Below are 10,000 nucleotides of genomic sequence, written 5' to 3' on the forward strand. Positions count from 1 at the left end.
GGAATCAGTTCCAGGATTTCATTCATGCGGGAAAAGTTGAAAATGTGTCCGGGACAGCGCCCCCTAGGCGGACACACGCTCCGGACAGAGCCCCTGTCGCTCAAGCCCTGGAAGTCCTAAGTACCTGGGTGGAATCAGTTCCAGGATTTCATCCATGCGGGAAAAGTTGAAAATGTGTCCGAGACAGCGCCCCCTAGGCGGACACACGCTCCGGACAGAGCCCCTGTCGCTCAAGCCCTGGAAGCCCTAAGTACCTGGGTGGAATCAGTTCCAGGATTTCATTCATGCGGGAAAAGTTGAAAATGTGTCCGAGACAGCGCCACCTAGGCGGACACACGCTCCGGACAGAGCCCCTGTCGCTCAAGCCCTGGAAGCCCTAAGTACCTGGGTGGAATCAGTTCCAGGATTTCATCCATGCGGGAAAAGTTGAAAATGTGTCCGAGACAGCGCCCCCTAGGCGGACACACGCTCCGGACAGAGCCCCTGTCGCTCAAGCCCTGGAAGCCCTAAGTACCTGGGTGGAATCAGTTCCAGGATTTCATTCATGCGGGAAAAGTTGAAAATGTGTCCGGGACAGCGCCCCCTAGGCGGACACACGCTCCGGACAGAGCCCCTGTCGCTCAAGCCCTGGAAGTCCTAAGTACCTGGGTGGAATCAGTTCCAGGATTTCATCCATGCGGGAAAAGTTGAAAATGTGTCCGAGACAGCGCCCCCTAGGCGGACACACGCTCCGGACAGAGCCCCTGTCGCTCAAGCCCTGGAAGCCCTAAGTACCTGGGTGGAATCAGTTCCAGGATTTCATTCATGCGGGAAAAGTTGAAAATGTGTCCGAGACAGCGCCACCTAGGCGGACACACGCTCCGGACAGAGCCCCTGTCGCTCAAGCCCTGGAAGCCCTAAGTACCTGGGTGGAATCAGTTCCAGGATTTCATCCATGCGGGAAAAGTTGAAAATGTGTCCGAGACAGCGCCCCCTAGGCGGACACACGCTCCGGACAGAGCCCCTGTCGCTCAAGCCCTGGAAGCCCTAAGTACCTGGGTGGAATCAGTTCCAGGATTTCATCCATGCGGGAAAAGTTGAAAATGTGTCCGGGACAGCGCCCCCTAGGCGGACACACGCTCCGGACAGAGCCCCTGTCGCTCAAGCCCTGGAAGTCCTAAGTACCTGGGTGGAATCAGTTCCAGGATTTCATTCATGCGGGAAAAGTTGAAAATGTGTCCGAAACAGCGCCCCTTAGGCGGACACAGGTGTCTGCATGAGCCCCTGTCGCTCAGAAGCTGGAAGATCAGTTTGAAAAAGGACCGGGGTAAAGAGGGGGAAAGCACCATATATGTGTCCGGGAAGGCGCCCCTCGGGCGGACACAGGTGTCTGCATGAGCCCCTGTCGCTCAGATGCTGGAAGATCAGTTTGAAAAAGGACCGGGGTAAAGAGGGGGGAAGCACCATATATGTGTCCGGGAAGGCGCCCCTCGGGCGGACACAGGTGTCTGCATGAGCCCCTGTCGCTCAGATGCTGGAAGATCAGTTTGAAAAAGGACCGGGGTAAAGAGGGGGGAAGCACCATATATGTGTCCGGGAAGGCGCCCCTCGGGCGGACACAGGTGTCTGCATGAGCCCCTGTCGCTCAGATGCTGGAAGATCAGTTTGAAAAAGGACCGGGGTAAAGAGGGGGGAAGCACCATATATGTGTCCGGGAAGGCGCCCCTCGGGCGGACACAGGTGTCTGCATGAGCCCCTGTCGCTCAGATGCTGGAAGATCAGTTTGAAAAAAGAACCAGAGGATAGAGGGGAAAAACACCATATTTGTGTCCGAAAATAGCTCACTTTGACTCGGACGCGTTCCCTGTGATTTCAGCCTGTCAGACATGGTGCACATAGTAACGAGATGGAGGTGTTTTGGTCGACCAGGTAAAAAACGAAAAATCGAGAGAAGGTAAAAAGTAGGTGAAAAATTAAGCCTCTCTCGTTAAGGTACTTAGAAAAAATCCCAAAAAAAAAATGAACTCCCATTGAAATGAATGGGGAAAATTTTTTTTCTCGTTTTTTTTCTAAGTACAACAACGAGAGAAGGTAAAAAATGGTTTTTTTTAGCCTCTCTCGTTAAGGTACTTAGAAAAAAACCCAGATTTTTTATTTTCTCGTTTTTTTTCTAAGTACAACAACGAGAGAAGGTAAAAACAGGTGCTTTTTAGCCTCTCTCGTTAAGGTACTTGGAAAAAATCCGAGACATGTTTGGTCTTCCCCACTGACAGTGCGCCTTTGCTGGGTAAGTTGTGGACGTGCCAGGCACCCCCGGGACACCGGTGGAACGCGGCCGGACTCGTGGTACTCCAACCCGGGCATAATTTTGGATATTTTCCGGTCCTTTTTTTCCCCACTTTCCCAACTTTTCTTCTGAATCACAGTGCGCCTTTGCTGGGTAAGTTGTGGACATGGCAGGCACCCCCGGGACACCGGTGGAACGCGGCCGGACTCGTGGTACTCCAACCCGGGCATAATTTTGGATCAAATTCGGGACTTTTGCCCACTTTCCCAACTTTTCTTCCCAATCACAGTGCGCCTTTGCTGGGTAAGTTGTGGACATGGCAGGCACCCCCGGGACACCGGTGGAACGCGGCCGGACTCGTGGTACTCCAACCCGGGCATAATTTTGGATCAAATTCGGGACTTTTGCCCACTTTCCCAACTTTTCTTCCCAATCACAGTGCGCCTTTGCTGGGTAAGTTGTGGACATGGCAGGCACCCCCGGGACACCGGTGGAACGCGGCCGGACTCGTGGTACTCCAACCCGGGCATAATTTTGGATCAAATTCGGGACTTTTGCCCACTTTCCCAACTTTTCTTCCCAATCACAGTGCGCCTTTGCTGGGTAAGTTGTGGACATGCCAGGCACCCCCGGGACACCGGTGGAACGCGGCCGGACTCGTGGTACTCCAACCCGGGCATAATTTTGGATCAAATTCGGGACTTTTGCCCACTTTCCCAACTTTTCTTCCCAATCACAGTGCGCCTTTGCTGGGTAAGTTGTGGACATGCCAGGCACCCCCGGGACACCGGTGGAACGCGGCCGGACTCGTGGTACTCCAACCCGGGCATAATTTTGGATCAAATTCGGGACTTTTGCCCACTTTCCCAACTTTTCTTCCCAATCACAGTGCGCCTTTGCTGGGTGCGTTGTGGACATTGTAGGCACCCCGAGACACTGGTGGAACGCGGCGGGACTTGCGGGACTCGAACCTGGGTGTGATTTTGGACCAAATTCGGGACTTTTGCCCACTTTCCCAACTTTTCTTCCCAATCACAGTGCGCCTTTGCTGGGTGCGTTGTGGACATTGTAGGCACCCCGGAACCCTGGTGGAACGCGGCGGGACTTGTGGGACTCGAACCTGGGTGTGATTTTGGACCAAATTCGGGACTTTTGCCCACTTTCCCAACTTTTCTTCCCAATCACAGTGCGCCTTTGCTGGGTGCGTCGTGGACATTGTAGGCACCCCGAGACACTGGTGGAACGCGGCGGGACTTGTGGGGCTCGAACCTGGGTGTGATTTTGGACCAAATTCGGGACTTTTGCCCACTTTCCCAACTTTTCTTCCCAATCACAGTGCGCCTTTGCTGGGTGCGTCGTGGACATTGTAGGCACCCCGAGACACTGGTGGAACGCGGCGGGACTTGTGGGGCTCGAACCTGGGTGTGATTTTGGACCAAATTCGGGACTTTTGCCCACTTTCCCAACTTTTCTTCCCAATCACAGTGCGCCTTTGCTGGGTGCGTTGTGGACATTGTAGGCACCCCGAGACACTGGTGGAACGCGGCGGGACTTGCGGGACTCGAACCTGGGTGTGATTTTGGACCAAATTCGGGACTTTTGCCCACTTTCCCAACTTTTCTTCCCAATCACAGTGCGCCTTTGCTGGGTGCGTTGTGGACATTGTAGGCACCCCGGAACCCTGGTGGAACGCGGCGGGACTTGTGGGACTCGAACCTGGGTGTGATTTTGGACCAAATTCGGGACTTTTGCCCACTTTCCCAACTTTTCTTCCCAATCACAGTGCGCCTTTGCTGGGTGCGTCGTGGACATTGTAGGCACCCCGAGACACTGGTGGAACGCGGCGGGACTTGTGGGGCTCGAACCTGGGTGTGATTTTGGACCAAATTCGGGACTTTTGCCCACTTTCCCAACTTTTCTTCCCAATCACAGTGCGCCTTTGCTGGGTGCGTCGTGGACATTGTAGGCACCCCGAGACACTGGTGGAACGCGGCGGGACTTGTGGGACTCGAACCTGGGTGTGATTTTGGACCAAATTCGGGACTTTTGCCCACTTTCCCAACTTTTCTTCCCAATCACAGTGCGCCTTTGCTGGGTGCGTTGTGGACATTGTAGGCACCCCGAGACACTGGTGGAACGCGGCGGGACTTGTGGGACTCGAACCTGGGTGTGATTTTGGATCAAATTCGGGACTTTTGCCCACTTTCCCAACTTTTCTTCCCAATCACAGTGCGCCTTTGCTGGGTGCGTTGTGGACATTGTAGGCACCCCGGAACCCTGGTGGAACGCGGCGGGACTTGTGGGACTCGAACCTGGGTGTGATTTTGGACCAAATTCGGGACTTTTGCCCACTTTCCCAACTTTTCTTCCCAATCACAGTGCGCCTTTGCTGGGTAAGTTGTGGACATTGTAGGCACCCCGAGACACTGGTGGAACGCGGCGGGACTTGTGGGGCTCGAACCTGGGTGTGATTTTGGACCAAATTCGGGACTTTTGCCCACTTTCCCAACTTTTCTTCCCAATCACAGTGCGCCTTTGCTGGGTAAGTTGTGGACATGCCAGGCACCCCCGGAACCCTGGTGGAACGCGGCGGGACTTGTGGGACTCGAACCTGGGTGTGATTTTGGACCAAATTCGGGACTTTTGCCCACTTTCCCAACTTTTCTTCCCAATCACAGTGCGCCTTTGCTGGGTGCGTTGTGGACATTGTAGGCACCCCGAGACACTGGTGGAACGCGGCGGGACTTGTGGGACTCGAACCTGGGTGTGATTTTGGATCAAATTCGGGACTTTTGCCCACTTTCCCAACTTTTCTTCCCAATCACAGTGCGCCTTTGCTGGGTGCGTTGTGGACATTGTAGGCACCCCGGAACCCTGGTGGAACGCGGCGGGACTTGTGGGACTCGAACCTGGGTGTGATTTTGGACCAAATTCGGGACTTTTGCCCACTTTCCCAACTTTTCTTCCCAATCACAGTGCGCCTTTGCTGGGTAAGTTGTGGACATTGTAGGCACCCCGAGACACTGGTGGAACGCGGCGGGACTTGTGGGGCTCGAACCTGGGTGTGATTTTGGACCAAATTCGGGACTTTTGCCCACTTTCCCAACTTTTCTTCCCAATCACAGTGCGCCTTTGCTGGGTAAGTTGTGGACATGCCAGGCACCCCCGGAACCCTGGTGGAACGCGGCGGGACTTGTGGGACTCGAACCTGGGTGTGATTTTGGACCAAATTCGGGACTTTTGCCCACTTTCCCAACTTTTCTTCCCAATCACAGTGCGCCTTTGCTGGGTAAGTTGTGGACATTGTAGGCACCCCGAGACACTGGTGGAACGCGGCGGGACTTGTGGGACTCGAACCTGGGTGTGATTTTGGACCAAATTCGGGACTTTTGCCCACTTTCCCAACTTTTCTTCCCAATCACAGTGCGCCTTTGCTGGGTGCGTCGTGGACATTGTAGGCACCCCGGAACCCTGGTGGAACGCGGCGGGACTTGTGGGACTCGAACCTGGGTGTGATTTTGGACCAAATTCGGGACTTTTGCCCACTTTCCCAACTTTTCTTCCCAATCACAGTGCGCCTTTGCTGGGTAAGTTGTGGACATTGTAGGCACCCCGGAACCCTGGTGGAACGCGGCGGGACTTGTGGGACTCGAACCTGGGTGTGATGCCTTTGCTGGGTGCGTTGTGGACATTGTAGGCACCCCGAGACACTGGTGGAACGCGGCGGGACTTGTGGGACTCGAACCTGGGTATAATTTTGGATAAAATTCGGGACTTTTGCCCACTTTCCCAACTTTTCTTCCCAATCACAGTGCGCCTTTGCTGGGTGCGTCGTGGACATGTCAGGCACCCCGGAACCCTGGTGGAACGCGGCGGGACTTGTGGGACTCGAACCTGGGTGTGATTTTGGATCATTTCGTGGCCTTTTGCTATGCATGCCTTCTCCCCGCTAGTTTGATGTGTGCTGCTGCAAAAGTTCCAAGAGGGCGTTTTTGCCCCCCTCCAAACTCCCTCTCTTTGTTTATAGTGCATATTTCCTGCTGGATCTACTCTCTATTTACTCCAAGGAAAAAAACTAGCCGGTCGCGGCAAATTTTTACAATCGGTCGCCAAACTACGGCACGAGGGCCGAACGCGGTACGCCGGCGTCCAAGATACGGCCCGGGGATTTTTTTGATTTTTTGGGCTTTTTTTGATTTTTTTGGACATGTTGGGCATCCCAGGACTCGGGTGCGACTGCAGGACGTGTGGGGCTCTAACCTGGGTGTGGTTTTTGGTCATTTTTCCGGACTTTTGCCCACTTTTCCAACTTTTCTTCCCCACTCACAGTGCGCCTTTGCTGGGTGCGTTTTGGGCATGCGGGGGGCACCTCGGACTCGGGTGGGACGCGGCGGGACTTGTGGCACTCGTACCTGTGTGTGATTTTTGATCATTTTGTGGACTTTTCCCCAGACACTCTCCACTTGTCTACCCCACTTCCCCTGTGACTTTGCTGGGGGGGCGTTTCCCCGCTGTCCTTTGTAGTGTAAGGGTTACTTTTCTTTTTTTTCTGTCTGAAAATAGGGCCCCAAAAGGCCTCACACTCCCCGGGAAGACCTGATGGACGCCTCGGCGTCACTGAAACAGGCCAATCTGTCTGAAAATATGGCCCACGAAAGGCCTCACATTCCCCGGGAAGACCTGATGGACGCCCCGGCGTCACCGAAATACGGCAAACTGTCTGAAAATAGGGGCTCCAAGGGTTCCCCACTCTTTCTGGCCCACAAAAGGCCTCTCATTCCCCGGGAACACCTGTAGGACTCCCCGGCGTCAAGGAAACACGCCAAACCGTCTGAAAATAGGGGCCCAAAAGAACTGGAAATAATGTGTTTAATTTGGGGGGTGATGTCTATAATTATGGGGGTGCATTGGAGGCGGGAGTCCACTGGAGGGCTCCACACCGTCTGAATATAGGGCCCCAAAAGGCCTGGAATTAATGTATTTAATTTGGGGGGTGCATTTGCAGCGGGAGTCCACCGGAGGGCTCCATTTCCCCACTCTTTTGTTGACATATGGCCACAAAAGGCCTCTCATTCCCCGGGAAGACCTGATGGACGCCCCGGCGTCACCGAAATAAGCCAAACTGTCTGAAAATAGGGGCTCCAAGGGTTCCCCACTCTTTCTGGCCCACAAAAGGCCTCTCATTCCCCGGGAACACCTGTAGGACTCCCCGGCGTCAAGGAAATACGCCAAACCGGCTGAAAATAGGGGCCCAAAAGAACTGGAAATAATGTCTTTAATTTGGGGGGTGATGTCTATAATTATGGGGGTGCATTGGAGGCGGGAGTCCACTGGAGGGCTCCACAACGTCTGAAAATAGGGCCCCAAAAGAACTGGAAATAATGTGTTTAATTCAGGGTGCATTTGCAGCGAGTGTCCACCAGAGGGCTCCAATTCCCCAGCTATAGTCCTGGTACTCTAAAATGATGGCACTTAGTCAAATTTCCGCCTTTTTTTGATGACTTCCAACTAGGAGAGGGACTAATTTTGAGTTCCGGACCCGGGTGGAGAACCATAGCACGTCGGCCTTCTTAAAGGGACATCCTCCTAGGCACTTAGTCAAATTTCCGCCTTTTTTTTGGACTTCCAGCGAGGAGAGGGACTAATTTGGCGTTCCAGACCCAGGTGGAGAACCATAGCACGTCGGCCTTCTTTAAGGGACATCCTCCTAGGCACTTAGTCAAATTTACGCCTTTTTTTTGGACTTCCAGCGAGGAGAGGGACAATTTTGCTTTCCTGACCCAGGTGGAGAACCATAGCACGTCGGCCTTCTTAAAGGGACATCCTCCTAGGCACTTAGTCAAATTTACGCCTTTTTTTTGGACTTCCAGCGAGGAGAGGGACAATTTTGCTTTCCTGACCCAGGTGGAGAACCATAGCACGTCGGCCTTCTTAAAGGGAAATGCTCCTAGACACTTAGTCAAATTCACGCCTTTTTTTTGGACTTCCAGCGAGGAGAGGGACAATTTTGCTTTCCTGACCCAGGTGGAGAACCATAGCACGTCGGCCTTCTTAAAGGGAAATGCTCCTAGGCACTTAGTCAAATTCACGCCTTTTTTTTGGACTTCCAGCGAGGAGAGGGACAATTTTGCTTTCCTGACCCAGGTGGAGAACCATAGCACGTCGGCCTTCTTAAAGGGAAATGCTCCTAGGCACTTAGTCAAATTCACGCCTTTTTTTTGGACTTCCAGCGAGGAGAGGGACAATTTGGCGTTCCTGACCCAGGTGGAGAACCATAGCAGGTCGGCCTTCTTAAAGGGAAATGCTCCTAGACACTTAGTCAAATTTACACCTTTTTTTTTTGGACTTCCAGCGAGGAGAGGGACAATTTTGCTTTCCTGACCCAGGTGGAGAACCATAGCACGTCGGCCTTCTTAAAGGGACATCCTCCTAGGCACTTAGTCAAATTCACGCCTTTTTTTTGGACTTCCAGCGAGGAGAGGGACAATTTTGCGTTCCTGACCCAGGTGGAGGACCATAGCACGTCGGCCTTCTTAAAGGGACATCCTCCTAGGCACTTAGTCAAATTCACGCCTTTTTTTTGGACTTCCAGCGAGGAGAGGGACTAATTTTGCTTTCCGGACCCAGGTGGAGAACCATAGCAGGCCGGCCTTCTTAAAGGGAAATGCTCCTAGACACTTAGTCAAATTCACGCCTTTTTTTTGGACTTCCAGCGAGGAGAGGGACTAATATGGCGTCCCGTACCCAGGTAGAGAACCAAGGCACGTCGGCCTTCTTAAGGGGACATCCTCCTAGACACTTAGTCAAATTCACGCCTTTTTTTTTGGACTTCCAGCTAGGAGAGGGACTAATTTTGCGTTCCAGACCCAGGTGGAGAACCATAGCAGGTCGGCCTTCTTAAAGGGAAATGCTCCTAGACACTTAGTCAAATTTACCAAACTTTTCTATAGAGCCCTGGTACTCTAAAATGATGACACATAGACAAAAAACCAAACTTTTCTATAGAGGCCTGGTACTCTAAAATGATGACACATAGACAAAAAACCAAACTTTTCTATAGAGGCCTGGTACTCTAAAATAATGACACTTAGTCAAATTTCCGCCTTTTTTTGATGACTTCCAACTAGGAGAGGGACTCATTTTGAGTTCCGGACCCGGGTGGAGAACCATAGCACGTCGGCCTTCTTAAAGGGACATCCTCCTAGGCACTTAGTCAAATTTACGCCTTTTTTTTGGACTTCCAGCGAGGAGAGGGACTAATTTTGCTTTCCGTACCCGGGTGGAGAACCATAGCACGTCGGCCTTCTTAAAGGGAAATGCTCCTAGGCACTTAGTCAAATTCACGCCTTTTTTTTGGACTTCCAGCGAGGAGAGGGACAATTTGGCGTTCCTGACCCAGGTGGAGAACCATAGCAGGTCGGCCTTCTTAAAGGGAAATGCTCCTAGACACTTAGTCAAATTTACACCTTTTTTTTTTGGACTTCCAGCGAGGAGAGGGACAATTTTGCTTTCCTGACCCAGGTGGAGAACCATAGCACGTCGGCCTTCTTAAAGGGACATCCTCCTAGGCACTTAGTCAAATTCACGCCTTTTTTTTGGACTTCCAGCGAGGAGAGGGACAATTTTGCTTTCCTGACCCAGGTGGAGAACCATAGCACGTCGGCCTTCTTAAAGGGACATCCTCCTAGGCACTTAGTCAAATTCACGCCTTTTTTTTGGACTTCCAGCGAGGAG

The sequence above is a fragment of the Nerophis lumbriciformis genome, unplaced genomic scaffold (assembly GCF_033978685.3).
Source record: "Nerophis lumbriciformis unplaced genomic scaffold, RoL_Nlum_v2.1 HiC_scaffold_41, whole genome shotgun sequence".
NCBI lineage: Eukaryota > Metazoa > Chordata > Actinopteri > Syngnathiformes > Syngnathidae > Nerophis > Nerophis lumbriciformis.